The sequence below is a fragment of the Euleptes europaea genome, chromosome 1 (assembly GCF_029931775.1).
Source record: "Euleptes europaea isolate rEulEur1 chromosome 1, rEulEur1.hap1, whole genome shotgun sequence".
NCBI lineage: Eukaryota > Metazoa > Chordata > Lepidosauria > Squamata > Sphaerodactylidae > Euleptes > Euleptes europaea.
In genome coordinates, this window is record NC_079312.1 from 179,590,149 (window position 1) to 179,612,629 (window position 22,481).

The window sequence follows — 22,481 nt, forward strand, 5'->3', positions numbered from 1 at the left end:
GGCTCTCAGCCCCTCTGATCTCCTCTCCCCTTTCCTGTTTCAATTGCTGACACTTCCATCAGCACCACTTTAAATATTTTTCAATGACGGGGATTGTCGTAAACAGGAAGCCAAGCTGATTTGGGTCGGGCGGTTTTTACTCGGTTCTTTCCAGCGTGGTGGAGTTCAGGCCAGAAGGGAGAAGTGGGAAGAAATTTGGGAAGCCTGACTCCTCCTGGGCACAAAGCCCGGACTCCAAAACGGGGGCGTGCCGTTTGAGAGAGGAAGGGGTTCCCAGATTTAGGGCACAGGCTTGCCTGGAGGTCAGACCTTCGTCTCCGGAGCCCCTGCCTCATAATCTGAGATGCTCGCAAGCTTGTGGCTTCTGAGTATTGGGACAAGGACTCTGTGCACATCTTCAGGAGCACCTTTTTTAATGTTCATACTAGAAGAATACTTCGAGGGGCGGTGGCTCAGCGGACGAGCCTCTGCTTTGCATGCAGAAGGTCCCAGGTTCAATCCCTGGTATCTCTAGTTAAAGGTGACGTGAAGGACCTCTGCCTGAGACCCTGGAGAGCCGCTGCCGGTCTGAGTAGACAAGAGTGACCTCGATGGGCTGAGGGTCTGATTCAAGCCAAGCCAAGAAAATTTATTGTATACGGTCGTTGGCCGTCACAGATAACTAAAACACAATAATACAACAAACAGTAGTACGCACGTACATACAACTACCTAATGCATGGTAATACGGCAATATAAATAAAACAAATCAGCGATTAAAATATTATAACAGATACCAGAATGTACTCACTGTTTTAAACTTAATTAATAACTCCTTCGGGAACCTTAGATCTTATTTTCTTTGCTGCTAGGGCGAACCAAGAAACCCTATGTGTTACATGAGCATCGATGTCAGGCAGCAGAAATTTGGTTTTATCCTCATCTGAATATACCATAACAACAGGTAATATTCCTGCTAAAAAATTGGCCCTGGGACCATCATACAGGGGGCAAAGAGGGTCTGATTCAGTAAAAGCCAGCTTCAAGTATGAATCCTCACTCAAGCTTTGGGAGGGAGCCGTGGCTCGGTTGTAGAGCCTCTGCTTGGCGTGCAGAAGGTCCCAGGTTCAATCCCCGGCATCTCCAGTTAAAGGGACTAGGCAAGTAGGTGATGGGAAAGACCTCTGCCTGAGACCCTGGAGAGCCGCTGCCGGTCTGAGTAGACAATTCTGACTTTGATGGACCCAGGGTCTGATTCAGTAGAAGTTAGCTTCATGTGTTCATGTGTGGTAGGGTATTGTGGTGGATCGACTCTGCCTACTTTGTCTGCGTAAGACCACCTCAGGTTCTCTTTCTTGGTTGCACAAGGGTGTGTTGGAACCCACAAGCTGGCTTTATAGCATGCATTGGCTAGAGTGTCAGGCTAGGGTGTGGAAGACTCAGGTGCGAATCCCCGCTCTGCTGCTGAAAGTGGTTGGCTGCCCTTGAGCCAGTCACCCACTCTTGGCCTAATCTACCTCACACGGTTGTTGTAAGGATGAAATGGAGGCGAGGATAATGGTATACCGTAAGTTGCTTTGGGACCCCCATTGGGGATAAAGGAGAGTATAAATAAATAAGTATATCCGACAGAAGAAGAAGAGTTGGTTTTTATACGCCAACTTTCTCTACCACTTAAGGAAGAATCAAAGTGGCTTACAATCACCCTGTGAGGTCGGTGGGGCAGAGAGAGCTCCAAGAGAGCTGTGACTAGCCCAAGGTCACCCAGCTGGCTTCATGTGTAGGAGTGGGGAAACCAACCCGGTTCACCAGATTAGCCTCCGCTGCCAAAGTAACAAAAACAGGGTCGCCCACAGACAAGGTCTGGGACTCAATGTAATTGGGGAAGTCTGTAGATATGCAAGAAAATATGACCTTGTGAATTAACCTAAAGAAACAGAGGGTGTGGTACTCGGAAAACAGCACATCAGGAGTCAGTTAAGATACAAAATAAAAATGCAGGGAGAGATGTGCAGATTGACCCTTAAGAACATATTGAATCCCAGAAGGATTAGATTTTAGGGTGTGTTTTTTGGGTGGGGGGGTTGTGTTTGTGGGGTCCCACCCCTCTGTGATTTCTCACCAGGAGCCTTGCTACTTCCTCCATATTTCAAGCCTCGGTTCCTTATTTAGTGTTCAAACATAGCAATGGAAAGGTAAAAGCAATTTACATTACTTGGATGGAGTATGTCAATGAAGTATAGATGATGTTTTGATGTATAATAGGTCTCAAAAAGTTTATTAGAGTTTCCCCCCTTTTTATAACTACCTCCACAACACCTTAAGAGAGAGAAGGGGTGTGTTTGTGTGGGTGCATGCATGCCTGCGTGTGGAGGGAATAAAATTACAAATCTAGGTTTGTGGGCAAGGTGAAAGTGAAACGTAGACTATGACGTGGTGGAGGACAGAAGTAGCTTTTACCATAAAGAACTGTTGGAAATACAATTTAAGAAAAACTCCATTTCCTTCACGAACATGCATTCTAACATCTAAGCAAATCCACAAATTCAGACCAAATGTTGAGAGACGTCATGTTTATTTCTGGCTTAATAATGGCAGCTCTTTCTTTAACCTCAAGGCCTAACATTGCCTCAGCCGTTCCCCTTCGTATGCTTTCACGCTCCCCCGTTCAGCCATCACGCCAAACTGTGGTTTAACTGAAGTAAACCTAACTACGGCGCAGCTGTCTTCAGAATGTACCTCTTAGGGTTGCCATCTTCCAGGTAGTAACTGGAGATCTCCATTGCAACTAATCTCCAGCCAATAGAGATCAGTTCCCCTGGAGAAAGTGGCCGGTTTGGCAATTGGACTCTATGGCATTGAAGTCCCTCCCCTCCCCAAATCCCGCCCTCCTGGAGCTCTACCCCCCTCCCAAATCTCCAGGTATTTCCCAACCCGGAGCTGGCAACCCTAGAACCACTCCACTAATTGTGGTTAGGAACCATCAGACAAAGGTCTGAAGCTGATATCTAGGGTGGCCAGCTCCGGATTGGGAAATACCTGGGGATTTTGGGGGCGGAGCCTGAGGAGGGCGGGGTTTGAGGAGGAGAGGGACCTCAGTGGGGTATAATGCCATAGAGTCCACCTTCCGAAGTGGCCACTTTCCCCAGGTGAGCTGATCTCTGTCGCCTGGAGATCAGCTCACCTGGGGAAACTGGCCACTTCGGAAGCTGATCTCTGTCGCCTGGAGATCAGCTGTAATCCCAGGAGATCTCCAGTCATCACCTGGAGGTTGGCAACCTTACTGATCTCTGATTTTTATTTTTATTTTGGAACTGCAGTTCGTTCTCAACTGTGGTTTCACGTTCATGTTCCCCAGCAACAGACAAAAGGCACTGAAACCAGGATTTATTTAGTACAATTTTTTTACCCTGCCTTTTCTCCAAGTAGCCCAGGGAAGGTTACGCTATTCTTCATTCGTATTGGAACAATAACCCTGTGAGGTAGGTTAGGCTGAGAGAGTGTGACTGGCCCAAGGTCACCCAGACAAGCTTCCTGGTTGCATGGAGATTTGTTTAAACAACTACACCAACAAAAAAAAGGGGGGGGGAACTCAACCAGAAAACTACAGGGAGCCTCAAAGGTTGAACTGGAAACCATAAAATATATAACAGGTCCTGTATGGGTCATTTATAATGAGTGTATTATCAGCTATGTTTGAAAACTTTTTACTATTTTACACCAATGTTTTTGTATGCAGCCTGTATCCCAGGCCCTGTGTTTTTAACAAACTAAATCGTGCACGCCATATAGGGTTGCCAGCTCCGGGGTGAGAAATACCTGGAGATTTTGGGGGTGGAGCCTGAGGAGGGTGGGGTTTGGGGAGGGGAGGGACTTCAATGCCATAGAGTCCAATGGCCAAAGCGGCCCTTTTCTCCAGGGGAACTGATCTCTGTCGGCTGGAGATCAGTTGTAATAGCGGGAGATCTCCAGCTACTACCTGGAGGTTGGCAACCCTAACGCCGTATAATAAATATAATTATTTTGCGATAGATTTTATAGTTTCCAGCTCGATTTTTGAGGCTCCCTGCCGGGAGAGTTGTACCTGGGTCTCCCTGGTTCCCAGACCAGCACTACACCACACTGGTTGTGAGTGATCGTATATGATCTCCATGGTTTCGCATGGTGTCTGCACATTGAGCCAATGCTCCCCTTATTCTAGAGCTCCCCCCCTCATTGCAGGGGGCCTTTGGAAGGCAGAGATTCTTCCACTCAGCTCTGGGGCTGGAAACAGGCTCCAGGGCTAACCGAGAAGGCGAAAAGACTTGTTTGCGTGACCTCGGAGGGGGTAAGATCCATTCCACGCATTTGGGGGGCATCGCTTGGGCAACTCTTGGAAGAGGGCCCTTCTGCGGTCCCTGCCGATCGTCCAAGGTCTGTTTTCCTGTTCCCCAGGAAGCTGGTTCCTGAAATCTTGGTGCGTGTTAAACAAACTTGCACTCCCAGTTCCTTCCCCCCCCCCACCCCTTCGTCTGTCGGTTGGCGTCTTGCAATTTTGTCGGGAGGATGTGAGAGCAGAGGAGATACTGGACCTGGAGGGAGAGAGAATCGATACCCCCTTTGGTGTGACCCTTTCCCCTAGGGTCTGGCATGCAAGAGTGGGGCGCCTGCTTCCTCAATCCCTCTCAGTCCCTCTCTTTGCTTCTGAACTCTGCAGACCCCCTCCCCGACTGGACCACCCTCTTTTCCCGATAGTTCCTCCTGCCCGTGCTTATCCAGAATCCTTAACACACATGCTCACCCCCAAAGCATCTTCTTCTCCTACCCATCCGGGACCGATTTCACAAAGCCCAGAGCCCCCCTGAGATGTTTCGCCATCCTTGAACGCCACATACCAGTCTCAACTCCTCTAGCTCAGGGGTGTCAATAGGGTTGCCAGCTCCAAGTTGGGATTTTGGGGGCGGAGCCTGAGGAGGGTGGGGTTTGGGGAGGGGAAGGACTTCAATGCCATAGAGTCCAATGGCCAAAGTGGCCCTTTTCTTCAGGGGAACTGATCTCTATCGACTGGAGATAGAGTGGGAGATCTCCAGCCACTACCTGGAGGTTGGCAAGAGGTTGGGAGATCTCCAGCCACTACCTGGAGGTTGGCAACCCTAGGTGTCAAACATAAGGCCCGCGGGCTGGATCCGGCCCCTTGAGAGCTCTTATCCGGCCCTCGTAACAATTGAGTTCGACACCCCTGCTCCAGATCTTTCCAAGAAGTTGCTAGACCCCAGGGTTTCCCTGGGATTTAATGAAAACTGGATTAGGGTTGCCAACTTCCAGGTACTAGCTGGAGATCTCCTGCTATTGCAACTGATCTCCAGCTGATAGAGATCAGTCCAGCTGGAGGAAATGGCCGCTTTGGCAATTGGACTCTATGGCATTGGAGTCCCTCCCATCCCCAAACCCCGCCTTCCTCAGGCTCCGCCCCCAAAACCTCCCACCAATGGCGAAGAGGGACCTGGCAACCCTAACCCAGATAAATATGAGGCCCCCCCATAAAAGGGACTGCTTGGTTTGCAGGAGAGCATTACTGTCCGAGTCACACAACACCAGGGTCGAAGCACGCCCCCCCCCCACAAATCCCTCATCTCTGTCTGTGGTGAGAATTGGGGGTCCACTGTCGCTTGCCGCCTATGTTTCTACTCACCCCACACCCCATTCCCCCGCTTTTGTCCATGTGTCTGGTCCCGAAGCCTCCCGCGCTTTCTTGCTCTTCCATACCACGCCACCAGTGATTCTGTGGCCCCCCTCCCGCTGCCTGCCTCTTCCCCACCCCCATTCTCCCGTAGCTCCGTGGCCTGACGTCGTAGTCCCCAGGGAACCGCTGCTGTCTGTTTCTCTCTCTTTTTTCTCTCTCCTCTCTCTCTCTTCTCTCCGTGGCCCAGTTTTGTGGCTTGGTCTCTTTGTTTGGCCTTGGGGGCAGTTGCTATGTTTTTTTTTTATTTTTCCTGTTTGTTTAGTGCCGTCCTCCTTTTTCTTGACTTTGTGTTTTTTCTTCTCTTCCTCCCCCTCTTTCTCTGCCCCGCCCATCGGCTCATCCCGACACTCATTGGCCACCTGCTTCTACCCGCACCTCTCCCTCCATTTCTTTCTCTGCACACGCCTTCCCCGTCCGTCCGTCCATCCACCCATCCCCCATCCTTCCATCCATCTTTCCTTCCTTCCATCCATTCTTCCTTCCATCCTTCCATCCCTCCCTCCCTCCATCTTTCCCTCCATCCCATCATCCACCCATCTATCCCTCCATCCATTCATCCTTCCTTCCATCCATCGATCCCTCCATCCATCCCTCCACCTATCCTTCCATCTATCCATCCATCCATCCATCCATCCATTCATCCCTCCATCCTTCCTTCCTTCCTTCCTTCCTTCCTTCCTTCCTTCCTTCCTTCCTTCCATCCCTCCATCCACCCACCCACCCATCTATCCCTCCATCCATCCCTCCACCTATCCTTCCATCCTTCCATCCATCCATCCCTCCATTCTTCCTTCCTTCCTTCCATCCACCCATCCACCCATCTATCCCTCCATCCATCCATCCATCCCTCCATCCATTCATCCTTCCTTCCATCCCTCCCTCCATCCCTCCATCCCTCCATCCCTCCACCTATCCTTCCATCCATCCATCCATCCATCCATTCATCCCTCCATCCTTCCTTCCTTCCTTCCTTCCTTCCTTCCTTCCTTCCTTCCTTCCTTCCTTCCATCCCTCCATCCACCCACCCATCTATCCCTCCATCCATCCCTCCACCTATCCTTCCATCCTTCCATCCATCCATCCCTCCATTCTTCCTTCCTTCCTTCCATCCACCCATCCACCCATCTATCCCTCCATCCATCCATCCATCCCTCCATCCATTCATCCTTCCTTCCATCCCTCCCTCCATCCCTCCATCCCTCCATCCCTCCACCTATCCTTCCATCCATCCATCCATCCTTCCTTCCCTCCATCCACCCATCTATCCCTCCATCCATCCTTCCTTCCATCCTTCCTTCCATCCCTCCATCCTTCCTTCCATCCCTCCACCTATCCCTCCATCCATCCCTCCATCCTTACTTCCATCCCTCCACCTATTCCTCCATCCATCCATCCCTCCTTCCTTCCATCCATCCATCCATCCATCCTTCCATCCATCCATCCCTCCTTCCTTCCATCCCTCCATCCTTCTGTTCCTCTCTTTCTCTCTTTCTCTCTCTCTCTCTCTGTTGCTCCGTCTCTCTGCTGCCCTCTATAGGTCGTCCACGTGTCCCACTCTGCACCAGTACTGCTGTTCTGCTCAGTCGCTTCTCTTCTCGCAACTAGCTTCCCCCGCCAGGCACACAGGCTGCAGGTAAGCTGCTCACGCCCCCAACACCACCACACCGAGCCATCCCCCCCACCTACCCATCTCTCGACACGCCACCCAACCCTCCAGTCCAGCATCCCTTAGCCTCCCTGGCTTCCCCTGCCGGTCTCAGGGTGGGGGAGAGTGGGGCCCATCCCAGTAGGGTTGCCATAGGGTTGCCAGGTCCCTCTTCGCCACCAGCGGGAGGTTTTGGGGATGGAGCCTGAGGAGGGCAGGGTTTGGAGAGGGGAGGGACTTCAATGCCATAGAGTCCAATGGCCAAAGCAGCCATTTTCTCCAGGTGAAGTGATCTCTGTCGGCTGGAGATCAGTTGTAATAGCAGGAGATCTTCAGCTAGTACCTGGAGGTTGGCAACTAGGAGATCTCCGGCTATTATCTAGGTTGCCAACCTCCAGGTAATAGCTGGAGATCTCCTGCTATTACAACTGATCTCTAGCCGATAAGAGATCAGTTAACCCTGGAGAATATCAAATATCAAATCAAATTTATCTAACTCAGTCCGAGACCAATAAAAATAGAATCAATACAATAATTCAGACTTCCAGTATATCAAATAACTCATAAGAAAAGAAACGTTTAAAATTATAAATTCACAGAACTATACATTATCTTATAAAACGTATCTCTAAAAAGCCTATATATGGCTTACCCAAGTTTCCTAGTAGGCTAAAATTATTGCTAAAAAGCCTATATATGGCTTATCCAAGTTTTCCTAGTCTTATAGGCTATCCATTCAAATTTGGCGACCTTAAAAGAGATCTCTTGATTCTTATCTGCTAGCATTCCTAAGAGAAGAGTCCTTCTATTTTTACCAGGATGGTGGAAAATTATGGGGGTAATCAGAGTTTCCCTAATATGACTATAGATCTTACATTAAAAAAAGACATGCTCTAGGGTCTTGATATTTCCATCTCCACATAAGCATGCACATTCTGTAGAAAACGGCCGCTTTGGCAGTTGGACTCTATGGCATTAAAGTCCCTCCCCTCCCCAAACCCTCCCCTCCTCAGGCTCCACCCCAAAAACCTCCCACTGGTGGCGAAGAGGGACCTGGCAACCCTACATGCCAGGGATCCAGATGGCTGCTGATGGGGGTGGGGGTCTCTCCTCCGCTCCGGAGGAAGAGTTTGGTCCCACGGGGCTGGTGCAGGAGAGGGGAGGAGCAGAGCCAGCACACCTGCGTTTTATTCCCACCTCTAGGCAGAGGGAAGCCCTGACGTGGATGGCCCAGGCTAGCCCGAGCTCGTCAGATCTCGGAAGCTAAGCAGGGTGGGCCCTGGTTAGTACTTGACTGGTTAGTACTTGACTAGTTAGTACCAGCTGCAACTTGACTTGCCTGGAGCTCTGTCTAGGGGAATACTGGATTTCATCCACGCACACCGACTTCTTTTACATCCACCATCACAACGACAATGGCTCACTCCACCCATGTCCCTGCCATCTCTCCAAACCTTACCGGTTTCAAATCCATTTAATAGCTGTTTGCTTCCCCCCCCCCTTCCTGTCCTGTCCCGTCCCAACCCATCTCCAGTCTTGCGATCAGAGAAGAAGGACCATCTCACCTGAATTGTACCCCGCTGGGATAAAGGTTTTTTTTTTTTTTGGACAGGTCCCTTGAACTTTGGGGTGGTTTGGTGAACGTGTTCCAGGCCAGGAAGACGTTGTGTGTATGAGAGAGCGCATGGATGCAGGCGGATGTGGGAGTGCTTGCATGTGCAGGACCTGACCTGCTGCGTGGAGGTTTGCAGGAGCATAGGATAAGCAAGCCAGGCTGCAGCCGTGTAGATCAGCTACGAAGGAGACAGACAAGTGTGGGGCTGTGGCTCAGTGGTGGAGCCTCTGCTCGCCGTGCAGAAGGTCCCAGGTTCAATCCCCGGCATCTCCAGTTAAAGGGACCAGGCAAATAGGTGATGTGAAAGACCCCTGCCTGAGACCCTGGAGAGCAGTGGAGAGGGGCTGTGGCTCAATGGTAGAGCCTCTGCTTGGCATGCAGAAGGTCCCAGGTTCAGTCCCCGGCATCTTCAGTTAAAGGGACTAGGCAAGTCGGTGATGTGAAAGACCTCTGCCTGAGACCCTGGAGAGCCGCTGCCGGTCTGAGTAGACAATACTAACTTTGATGGACCAAGGGTCTGGTTCAGTATAAGGCAGCTTCATGTGTTCATGTGTATGTGTTCAAGTGTTTATTTACAGTTCATAGACCATCAAATGAAACAGGATTACAGAATTGCTCGGTGAATAGTAAAGCACGTAGACAAAATGCGGCTAGAATTACAATACTTAAAATGACAAGAACATTGCAAAAATAACCCAGTCATAGATACATTTGTAAGTTTAGCATGCATTAAGGTTAGCATGAATCAAGGGTAGCATGAGTTAATTCATGCCATCGTATTCCCTGTTACTCTGTATGGGTGTGAAAGCTGGATATTGAAGAAAGCTAATAGGAAGAAAGTAGATTCCTTTGAAATGTGGTGTTGGAGGAGAGTGTTATGGATACCCTGGACTGCCAAAAAAACAAATCAGTGGTTACAGATCAAATCAAGCCTGAACCGACCCTAGAAGCTAAAATGACTAAACTGAGGCTGTCGTATTTTGGTCATGTCATGAGACGACAAGAGTCACTGGAAAAGACCGTCATAATAGGAAAAGTTGAGGGCAGCAGGAAAAGAGGAAGACCCAACAAGAGATGGATGGACTCAATAAAGGAAGCCACAGCCCTCAATTTGCAAGATCTGAGCAAGGCTGTCAAAGACAGGACTTTCATTCATAGGGTCGCCATGAGTCGGAAGCAACTTGACGGCACTTCACACACACACACACACACACACACACACACACACACACACACACACACACACACACAAGGTGAGCATAAAACCAGTCTGAAAGGTTCCGGACAGTAAAGATCCCACGCTTCCTTGGCTATTGCACAGATTTAGTCCAGCTTTGCCTTATTTTAATTGCTAGCCAAGCAAATCTGGCAAATCAATTAGTTAAATTATCTATTGTATCCGATAATAAAAGCTTAAGACGTTGTTTCCTTGAAACTCTAGGACAGTCTACAAGTAATGGGATCAGTGATCTCGTGCATTTAGAGCTACGAAGGAGGAACACAAAACAAGGGTCTGGACAGAAAATCTAGGGTTGCCAACTTTTTGAGCAGGCTCTGCTCTCGGGCCAGCGTGGTGTAGTGGTTCAGAATGTCGGGCTAGTATCTGGGAGGCCCGGGTTCGAATCCCCACTCATGCCATGGAAGCTTGTCGGGTGACCTTGGGCCAGTCACACACTCCCGGGCTAGCCTACCTCGCAGGGTTATTGTGAGGATAAAATAGAGGAGAGGAGAATGAGGGGGAAGCCGCTTTGGGAGAAAGGTGAGGTACCAGTGAAGTAAATAAATAAAACAGAAGCCTGGCAGGTGGGAATTAAGCAGACAAAACTCTGCCTTGCATAGAGATTATAGTAAGTATAATAATAGGGATTATAGGTACCAAATATACTGAAGGTAGATAACAAGATAGTAGTACCTATAATAAAATATATATGCGTATATAGTCAAAACATAAGTCACTGTTGATTTATACAGTGAATAGATTTTATTGTTTAACACTAGTATACAGTATTTGAAAAAGACCAATTGATTTATACAGTATAAAGGTTTCCAATGTCTAACATGTATATTTCTTTAAATCTATCAGATGTCTTTTTGTTATACCAAAGAAAATGCAAAATATAAAGTTAAACCTGATAGTAATCAAAGAGAACATATTGTTTTGAATTTGTATAAGATCAGGTTTTACTTTGTATTTTGTTTGATATATATTCAAAACATAAGTATCGTATATAGATTTCATTGTTTAACACAAGTATACACTATTTAAACAATGACTATTGATTTATACATAAAGTATAAAGGTTTCCAATGTCTAATGCATATCTTTCTTTAAATCTATCAAACATCTTTTTGTTAGTTATACAAAAGAAAATGCAAAATACAAAGTAAAACCTGATTGTATACAAAGAGAATATATCATTTTGAATTTGTATACGATCAGGTTTTACTTTGTATTTTGTCTGATAGATTTAAATAAATATATACGTTTGACCCTGGAAACTTTTATACTGTATAAATCAATAGTTATTTTTTTTAATAGTGTATACTTGTGTTAAACAATGAAATCTATATACTATATAAGCTAACACTTATTTATGTTTTGAATATATGTACATATATTTTTTATTATAGGCACTACTAGTTTGTTATTTACCTTGCATAGAGGTAAGTCAGGTTGCCAACTTGTGTACTTTCCCCCGTCACTGCGCTTTTAGCAGCGGCTTGATCTTCCCAAAGGAGGAGTCCGTGTTTCTCTCCGCATAGGGTTGCCAACCTCCAGGTACTAGCTGGAGATCTCCTGCTATTACAATTGATCTCCAGCCGATAGAGATCAGTTCCCCTGGAGAACACGGCCGCTTCGGCAATCGGACTCTATGGCATTGAAGCCCCTCCCCAAACCCGCCCTCCTCAGGCTCCTCCCCAAACATCTCCCGCAGGTTGTGGAGAGGGACCTGGCAACCCTATCTCTGCATGGCGAAAAGCCAAACCTTGCCAATGAAAATGATGCCAGTTTTTTGGTTCAGAGGTTGGCAGCCGTAGAGATAAAGAGTGGGTGACATTTCACCTGCTTGCCCACAATGGTTCAAAGTGCAGTTTGTGGCACAAGAATAGAGGCAGGTTTTTAAAAAAGCAATACCAGGGCGGTCTCCATATGCAGGGTGTGTGTTTGTGTGCACACGAAACCCTTGTGGTCTTTTCCCTCTACACCACCACTATCTCCTTCTGGGAAAACTGCCCAGTTCGGTGTAACTCTGGGTGGAAGAACCACAACTTCCTTTTTACACATTGCAATGAATAGAGAGCTGGATTCGAATCCAGGGGCACCTTAGAGAGCCGACAATATTTTCGGGGCATGAGTCAAAGCTCCCTTGCCCAGATACAAGCAAGAACGGAGATCCCTCAACACTTGTATCTGACGAAGGGAGCTCTGACCCTCGAAAGCTCATACCCCAAAATCTTATTGGTCTCTAAGGTGCCGCTGGACTCAAATCCAGCAGTTCTTCTGCAGACGGCTCCCCTCTGGAGTGGGCTTCAATTAATGGGTCGTTTCCCGAGACCCTGGCAGGATTCCCGCACTTTGAACAGCTGTAATAACCAACCAAGAAATACAGCCCTTGAACGGCTGCTGAATGGTGGTTTGTCAGGCGGCTGCTAAAGAAACAAGAGCCGAAAAGGAAAGAAGTCTGCGCGAAGCGGTCCTGTCAGTGGATGTGCGGGGGTGTTTCCAAAAGAAGCCGCCCCTAATCCCGGGTCTGCGGGAGCCCATGAAGATAAGCTCAGACCCTCAGGCTGTGCCCATCGGGGCTCCCAAATCCTCTTGTTTTGCGACTTGCTCAAAAGAAGCCCCCCGCCCCCCGCACACTTGGCAGGGGACGATATGTGACAGGTGGGCTGGATTTGGTTCAATGAATCATAAGATCACAAGAAAAGCCATGCTAGATCAGACCAGGGCCCATCAAGTCCCGCAGTCTGTTCCCACAGTGGCCAACCAGGTGCCTCTAGGAAGGCCACAAACAAGACGACTGCAGCAGCACCATCCTGCCTATAATATTATAGGCCTGCTCCTCTGATCCTGGAGGGAATAGGTATGCATCATGACTAGTATTCATTTTGACTAGTAGCAATGGATAGCCCTCTCGTCCATGAACATGTCCACTCCTCTCTTAAAGCCTTAGAACCTAAGGAAAGCCCTGCGGGATCATACCCATGCCCATCAAGTCCAGCAGTCTGTTCCCACAGTGCCAACCAGGTGCCTCTAGGAAGCGCACAAGCAAGATGACTGCAGCAGCATTTACCCTGCCTGCGTTCCACGGCATCTAATAGAAAAGCATGCTCCTTGGATCCTGGAGAGACCAGCAAGATTTTCATTGTATAAGCTTTTGAGAGTCATAAGAACATAAGAAAAGCCCTGCTGGATCAGACCGGGGCCCATCAAGTCCCGCAGTCTGTTCCCACAGTGGCCAACCAGGTGCCTCTAGGAAGCGCACAAGCAAGACAACTGCAGCAGCATTATCCTGCCTGCGTTCCACAGCACCCAATATAATAGGCATGCTCCTCTGATCCTGGAGAGAATCATGACTAGTATCCCATTTTGGCTAGCAGCCATGGATAGCCCTCTCCTCCATGAACATGTCCACTCCCCTCTTCAAGCCTTCCAAGTTGGCAGCCATCCCCACATCCTGGGGCAGGGAGTTCCACCCTTTAACTATGCGTTGTGTGAAGAAATACTTCCTTTTATCTGTTTTGGATCTCTCCCCCTCCAGCTTCAGCACGTGACCCCGTGTTCTGGTATTATGAGAGTGGGAGAAAAGCTTCTCGCTGTCCACTCTCTCCACACCATGCATAATTTTATAGACCTCTGTCATATCTCTCTTTAATCGTGTCTCCCTTTAATCATGCATTATGTGCTTCATAGGCTTCAGGTTGTGAGCTCTAGGTTGGGAAATACCTGGAGATTTTGGGGGTGGAGCCTTGGTGGGGTTTGGAGAGGGGAAGGACCTCAGCCATAGAGTCCACCCTCCAAAGCAGCCATTTCCCCCAGGGCACCTGATCTCTATTGTGTGGAGATCAGTTGTACTAGCGGGAGATCTCCAGGCCCCACCTGGAGGCTGGCAACCCAACATGGGCTGCTGGTTTGCACAAGTGCCGATCCTCGGCGGGCAGGTACACTCACCCGGGAAACAAGCGAAATGAGCAAACCGGCCGAGGGAAGTTGCAGTCCGCGAGAACTGCCCTGATACGTTGCCGCTTTTCTGCCTTGCCCAGTCCTGCGCATTACTAGCAGTTTTGGATCGACGTCTACCTGTTTTACAAATTGCCTTTCTCCACGTGTGTCCCTGGTGAAGGTCACCATGGCTTGTGCAGACAAAATAAAAATGCATTGTGAGAACCGGTTCAGTGCGTGCATTTGGGAGACGCCGTAAACATGGGGCCGGATCTGGCGGTAATTTCTGCTGGGGGCTGAGATTTCTGTCGGGAGGACGTGTCTTTTAGGGTTTCCAGGTCCCTCTTCGCCACCGGCAGGAGGTTTTGGGGGTAGGGAGGGACTTCAATGCCAGAGAGTTCAGTTGCCACAGCGGCATTTTCTCCAGGTGAACTGATCTCTATCGGCTGGAGATCAGTAGTAACAGCGGCCCAGAGGCAGAGCACCTGCTTGGTGTGCAGAAGGTCCCAGGTTCAGTCCCTGGTGTCTCCAGTTACAAAAGGGTAAGGTTGATGTGACAGAGCTCTGCTTGGAGAGCTGCTGCCAGACCGAGTAGGCAATATGGACCTTGATGGACCAGTCGTCTGATTCATTATAAGGCAGCATCACATGAACACATGAAGCTGCCTTATACTGAGTCAGACCCTTGGTCCATCAAAGTCAGTATTGTCTACTCAGACCGACAGCAGCTCTCCAGGGTCTCAAGCAGAGGTCTTTCACGTCACCTACTTGCCTAGTCCCTTTAACTGGAGATGCCGGGAATTGAACCTGGGACCTTCCGCATGCCAAGCAGATGCTCTGCCACTGAGCCATGGCCCCTCACATGAACACATGAAGCTCCCTTCTACTGAATCAGACCCTTGGTCCATCGGAGTCAGTATTGTCTGCTCAGACCGGCAGCGGCTCTCCAGGGTCTCAGGCGGAGGTCTTTCCCATCACCTACTTGCCTAGTCCCTTTAACTGGGGATGCTGGGGATTGAACCTGGGACCTTCTGCATGGCAAGCAGTGAGCCACTGAGCCACAGCCCCTTCTAGTATGAACCACTGCTACAGTTCAGCTTTTCTGGCCTTTTCTTCCAGTCTGTACCTGTCTTTCAGGGTTGGGAGAACCAAAAGGATCCCAGCCTCACACGCTCTTGGCACGTGCTTGGCCTGCCGCTGATCCTAGGTTCAGCTTCTGGTATGCCCAGCTAAAAAGTTACGGTTGCCAACCTCCAGATGGGACCTGGAGATCTCCCAGAATTACGACTGATCTCCAGATGTCAGAGATCAGTCCCCTTGGAGAAAATGGCAGCTTTGGCGGGTAGACTCTATGGCATTATACCCTGCTGAGGTCCCTCCCCTCCCCAAACCCTGCCCTCCCCAGGCTCCACCCACAAAGCTCCAGGAGTTTTCCATCTTAGAGTTGGCAACCCTATCAAAATGGAACTACTTGAGTTTTCTGCCTCAGCTACCAAAACGTCTTGGACTGGAACGAGACGGTAACAGCTCCTCCTCCAGGCTTGAGAGCTAGAACAGAGCTGTGTTCGGCCTTGTTCCCATGGACCAACTACTGCAATTTAATACACCCTTAATGTGTTTTCATTCCTGTTCCAATCTCCTTAGGAGAACGTTCAAGGATCTCTCTCGATCTCTCTGCACCACCAGTGTGTATTCTCTTAATGGCCGGGGCTTCCGGCAAAGAATCCCAGGAATGGTAGTTTAGTGAGCTGCTGAGAATTGTTAGAACTCCTTGGCTTCCTTTGCAGAATTAAAATTCCCTGAAAAGAGAGAATAACTGGGGAACCAATCTAACGTCTGCAGTGCTTAAAATGAAAGAAGTATAGGAATGCATATTCAAGAAAGAAAGAAAGAAAGAAAGAAAGAAAGAAAGAAAGAAAGAAAGAAGGAAGGAAGGAAGGAAGGAAGGAAGGAAGGAAGGAAGGAAGGAAGGAAGGAAGGAAGGAAGGAAGGAAAGAAAGAAAGAAAGAAAGAAAGTTCCAAACCCTCTTAACTGTCTCCTATTCCTTTCCCCAGATACTCTCATAGAATCACCGAGTTGGAAGGGACCACCAGGGTCATCTAGTCCAACCCCCTGCACAATGCAGGAAATTCACAACCACTTCCCCCTAACACCCCCCAGTGACCCCTGCTCCATGCCCAGAAGATGGCCAAGATGCCCTCCTTCTCATCATCTGCCTAAAGTCATAGAATCAGCATTGCTGACAGATGGCCATCTAGCCTCTGCTTCAAAACCTCCAGGGAAGGAGAGCTCACCACCTCCCGAGGAAGCCTGTTCCACTGAGGAACCGCTCTGTTAGAAAGTTCTTCCTAATGGCTAGATGGAAACTCTTTTGATTTAATTTCAACCCGTTGGTTCTGGTCCGACCTTCTGGGGCAACATAAAACAACTCCGCACCGTCCTCTATATGACAGCCCTTCAAGTACTTGAAGATGGTTATCACACCCCCTCTCAGTCTTCTCCTCTGCAGGCTAAACATACCCAGCTCCTTCCACCTTTCCTCATAGGACTTGGTCTCCAGACCTCTCACCATCTTTGTTTCCCTCCTCTGGACACATTCTAGCTTGTTTACATCCTTCTTAAATTGCGGTGCCCAGAACTGAACACAGTACTCTAGGTCAGGGCTTCTTAAACCTTTTCCACTCATGTCCCCTTTTTGCCTGAGAATTTTTTACATGACCCAGGTATTTTAGTATATAAAATAAGTATACAAATCAAACATTTACTGATAATAAATCATAAAAAATTAAAAATGATTTGGTATACATATCATTTTACTATTTACTGTTGCCAAATTTTTCGCGACCCCCATATTCAGTTACGTGACCCCATATTCATGGCTACTAGTAAAAATGGATACTAGTCATGATGCATGCCTATTCTCTCCAGGATCAGAGGAGCATGCCGAATATATTAGGTGCTGTGGAACACAGGCAGGATGGTGCTGCTGCCGTCGTCTTGCTGGTGGGCTTCCTAGAGGCACCTGGTTGTCCCCTGTGTGAACGGACTGCTGGACTGGATGGGCCTCGGTCTGATCCAGCAGGGCCTTTCTCATGTTCTTATGTTCTTTTTATCTGTTTTGAATCTTTCAGTGGACATCTAACAAAGAAGAAAATTGGTTTTTTATACGCCAACTTTCTCTACCTTTTAAGGAGAATCAAACCGGCTTACAATCTTCTTCCCTTCCTCTCCCCACAACAGACACCTTGCCTGTCTCATAATACTAGAACGCGGGGTCGTTTGCTGAAACTGGAGGGTGAGAGATTCCAAACAGACAAAAAGAAGTATTTCTTCACACAACACATAGTTAAAGGGTGGAACTCCCTGCCCCAGGATGTGGGTTATCCATGGCTACTAGTCCAAATGGATACTAGTCATGGTGCATACCTATTCTCTCCAGGATCAGCGGAGCATGCCTATTATCTTGGGTGCTGAGGAACGCAGGCAGGATGGTGCTGCTGCAGTCCTCTTGCTTGTGGGCTTCCTAGAGGCACCTGGTTGGCCACTGTGTGAACAGTCTGCTGGACTTGATGGGCCTTGATTTAATCCAGCAGGGCTTTTCTTATGTTCTGGTGAAGCTTGAGTATGGCTTAACTTTACAAGATTGTTGAGCACTTCACTCCAGAATTATTTGTTTCAGCCTTATACCATAACAAGTTTGTACAAGACGGATATTTGAGGGGATACATATAGTGTGTCAAAACCAGTTTGTTCAAAAGCATGGGATCCTATTCCAGAGAGTTAAGTTATCCAGCGAGCTGTCATATATGATGGGAGTCGTCAAAATTATGTCTTCTGTTGGCCAAAGGCAGTGCCTGACTTGGCTGACTTTAGTGTTGCCAACTCTGGGTTGGAAAATTCCTGGGAATTTGTGAGTGGATCACGGGGAGAGACCTTAGCGGGTTATAATGCCATTAGAGTTGCCAACCTCCAGGTATTAGCTGGAGATCTCCTGCTATTACAACTGATCTCCAGCCGATAGAGATCAGTTCCCCTGGAGAAAGTGGCCGCTTTGGCAATTGGACTCTATGGCACTGAAGTCCCTCCCCTCCCCAAACCCCACCCTCCTCAGGCTCCGCCCCCAAATCCTCCCACCTGTAACAAAGAGGGACCTGGCAACTCTACAGAGAGTCATCTGGAGATCAGTTGTAATTCCGGGAGACCTGCTATTACAACCGATCTCCAGCCGATAGAGATCAGTTCCCCTGGAGGCAATGGCATCTTTGGCCATTGGACTCTATGGCATTGAAGTCTGTCCCCTCCCCAAACCCTGTCCTCAGGCTTTGCCCCAAAAATCTTCAGGTATTTCCCAACCTGGGGCTGGCAACCCTCTTGGGCACCCACCAACAACCTCCTCAAAGTAGAGACGGCTGCCTTTGTCCTTGAGAACCCAGAAAGAGAAAGAGAAAGCACTGAGGGAAGCTGCAATTTGGTGCGGAAGGGAGCATGCTTGCGTGGTGTTATTCGGCTCGAATGGAGTGTGCAAGAGATGAGAAGAGTTGAATGAGGTCTGGATTGCAACCCAGACAGGATCCGGTGCAGTGGGGAACGAGCCCCCCCCCCCCGTGGTTTCTCACTTGAATCACTTCTCTTCCTATGCTGCACACCTGGAAGGAGTGGTGGAAAGAATAATAATTCTGTCTTCTGTACCTGGCAATGTAAAGGCTCTGAGTAGGCAATACTGACTTTGATGGGCCGAGGGTCTGATTCAGTAGAAGGCAGCTTCATGCGTTCATGTGTCCAGGTGTTTCCTCCTCCTCTGTGGCCACAGGTCTGCTAAAGAAAGAGGAGGAGTCTCCAATAGGGCCAGCTCCAGAGGTTATTTGCACCTCTTGGGCTGCTGTCGGCTGAGCCAGGTCAAGCAATGTTGCAGGGTGTCGGACTGGACTCAGCTGGCAGCAGCGCGGGCCCTGCAGGGGATGCCCGATGGTTGGCCAGGAGCCCATTTGAGCTCTTTCAACGCATCGGGACCCTCTAATTTTGCCAGCCCAAGTGGTCGTGTTTGGCTGGAGAGGCCGGCTCCGTGCCTCGGTACGCAGCTCCGCAGCCCGAACTTGGGGCCGTGGGGCAGAGAACGAGTTCAGGGTTCAGATGGTTCCGGCGTCTTTGTTTCCCTGCCTGTCCCTCCACCCCGCCAGCTGCATCACAACCCCTCCATCTCCTCCTCGCTTCTGCCATCACTCTTCTCCTCCATCCCGGGGACGGGGGCTGTGTCCGCAGGCTTATAATGCGTCTCTGTCTGTCTGTCCCCCCCCCTCCCCGTGTTCTAGGGACGATGACGAGGTGGAAGACGTCCATCAGTTCTGCTGCCCTGCCTCTGAGTGCAGCAGCCCTTCCTCTAGGTAACCTGGATGGGGCACCACCTCCCCCCTGCCACACCTTGCACCTTCTGCCCCAGGCCCTGAATACCCCACGGCAACAGCTTCACCCCCCCCCATGGCACCTCCCTGGGCACAGCGCCAGAGGCGGTTCCAGAGACCTCCCGTGCAGATTAAGCAAGAGAGAGCATCAAACCACGGCCGCCTGCATTTCGGCTTTGAAGCCTGGGTGTGCGCGCCCGTGTTTATCTTGCTTTCTCATCTCTGACTTTGCCCTTTGTTTGCACAGTACTCGGTGTGTGTTGGGTCTGTTTTCTTTTTAAAGCAGTAGGGTGCCAACTCCCCCACCCCTTCCCGGTGCTTTTAACAGCAGAAATGTATCAGGGGGACGTTATCTCTGAAATGGGTAAGGTTGCCAACCTCCAGGTGGTGGCTGGAGATCTCCCGCTATGGAAACTGATCTCCAGGCGACGGAGATCAGTTCCCCGGGAGACAGTGGCCACTTTGGCAATTGGACCCTACGGCATTGAAGTCCCTCCCCACTCTAAGCCCCGCCCTCTGCAGGCTCCGCCCCCAAAATCTCCAGGTCTTTCCCAACTTGGAGCTTCCAGCCGATAGAGATCAGTTCACCTGGAGAAAATGGCCACTTTGGCAATTGGACTCTATGGCATTGAAGTCCCTCCCCTCCCCAAACCCACCCTCCTCAGGCTTCGCCCCAAAAACCTTCCGCTGGTGGCAATTGGGTTGCCAGGTCCCACTTTGCCATCGGAGGGAGGCTTCTGTGGCGGAGCCTGAGGAGGGCGGATTTTGGGGAGGGGAGGGACTTCAATGCCCTAGAGTCCAATGGCCAAAGCGGCCATTTTCACCAGGGGAGCTGGCCTCTGTCGGCTGGAGGTCAGTTGTAATAGCAGGAGATCTCCAGTTAGTACCTGGAGGTTGGCAGCCCTAGGCATGAAGATGCTCTGGCTTGCTTCCACACCATTTGCTGCAGATGCTGCAGCCCGTTTTCACACCACCGTATGGAAGCCGCCCTGGTTTAAACACCCATTTGGACCACTTTGACCTTGAGGGAGGGCTTCCTGATTCCCTCGAGGGTGAAGATGGGTGCAGGCCTTGAGATCCAAAGGCCGCCTCGAGCAGCTGGTGCTTAATCGCTTCCCCAGTATTTCAAGTTTCCCTGGAACGTTTCAGACCTTTGGTTCATTTGTTTAGATTTTGACCTAAAGTTGTACGGCCTGGATGCAGCAGACGTTGAGAGCCAGTGTGATTCAGCTGTTGGGGTGTCTGACTAGCATTTGGGAGGCCCAGGTTCGAATCCCCATTCCACCATGGAAGCTTGCTGTGCGACCTTGGGCCGGTCACATGCACACTTCCCCGCCTAGCCTACCTCGCAGGGTGGTTGTGAAGATAAAATGGAGGAGAGGAGAACGAATCAGGCATGTGGGACCTTGACTGGATTGGGACCACAGTGCCCAGAGGGGATGCCCTCACACCCCTTTCCCAACCTGAAATGCCCCCAGGAAGCTGTTGTCTGTTCCGGGGGGGGGGGAAGCATCCTGGTACTGCCTGTGGCAATGGGAAATCGTCTCTGGAACAGTCTCTGGCCAATGCCCCCCCTCCCCTTCCCCCACCTTTTGCTCTGACCACAGTTTACACATTTTTTCTATGCAGACGCATAAGCCTTAAATCTGAGCGCACCCACTCCACCTTTCCCCTGCTTCATCACCCCCACCCACCACCCACCCGAGCTGCCCCCTTCCCCATCTCGTCTGCGGTTCTTGCACTGGCCTCTCGGGGGTCCCCCCTCCCCACATGCACTTTTCCTGCCTTTTGCTGCTCCGTGCTGTCAGGACGCTGCTCGAAAAGAACCTTGAAGCCAACCAAAAAAACACAAAAAAGGAAAGAAAGACACTCTTTGGAAGCAGCTTCACTTTGCTTGTTCCCCGCGGGACTCTGCCCTCACTGTTCACCAGCCTCCACCCCTGCAGGACTGTCTCCCTCCGGGACCATCTTTCTCTCTCCCTGTCTCTCTCTTCAAGCTGCCTGTTTCCTTTGGCTCCGGGGTCTGCTCTCTGTAACCCCCAGGATTGTACTCTGGACGCACAAGTTCCCAGTCACTCAAAGGAAACCGCTCCACCGCCGCGGACTGGGCACGGGCCGGGAACCCTGGACCTTTGGAGGAACATCGCGTTCCGCACGTCCTTGCGCCACGGATCTCGTCCGCCCTCTCTTTGGTTTGCACGGCTGCCCGCCGGACGTTGCGCTCTCGTGGGCAGAGCGGCGTCGATCCTGTCGAGAGTTTTGGACCGTTTCTCGAAAGCGTACCCCCCGGAAATCGTGCCGGTCCCTGAGGTTCTACCGGACTCGAATCTAGCGGTACCGCTGCAGAGGGAGGGATGGGAGGAAACATACGGTGCGGTTTCCAAAATTCTTTGGCTGTGTTGGGTGGGATTAATTTGTGATTTCCCCCTCCCACGTCGTACACGTGAACAATGAGTGTCAGAACTGTGATCGGCGCTGCTCGCGCAAGGTTATGGTGTTTAACCAGCGTGCGATTTCTTCTCACGGCTGTCAAAGTTGCCCCCGTGAACCTTCATTAGTACCTTCGTTTTTCTTGGGGTGGGGAGGGGAAGCTGCTATCGACCCTGTTGGGGAAACGTTAGGGTTGCCAACTTCCAAGTGGAAACCTGGCATTCTCCTGAAATGACAACTTATGTCCAGACTGCAGAGATCGGTTTCCCTTGAGCAGGGGTGGGGAACATCAGGCCCGGGGGCTGTATAAGGCCCGCGAAATCATTTGGTCTGGCCCTTCATGGGTTCTGGCAGATCTCTAGCTCAGGATGTTGCTCTGCCTGAATCTCTTGGGCCCAGCTGGGGACAGCAGAGCTCAAAAGTGAGTCACTCTGTGTGGCAGACACTCGGAGCCGTCTCTGGCCGTGCCTCTTGGCTAAATGTTTGACCAAATATAGTAGGCTAATTTTTAAGTTGATAATTTTGT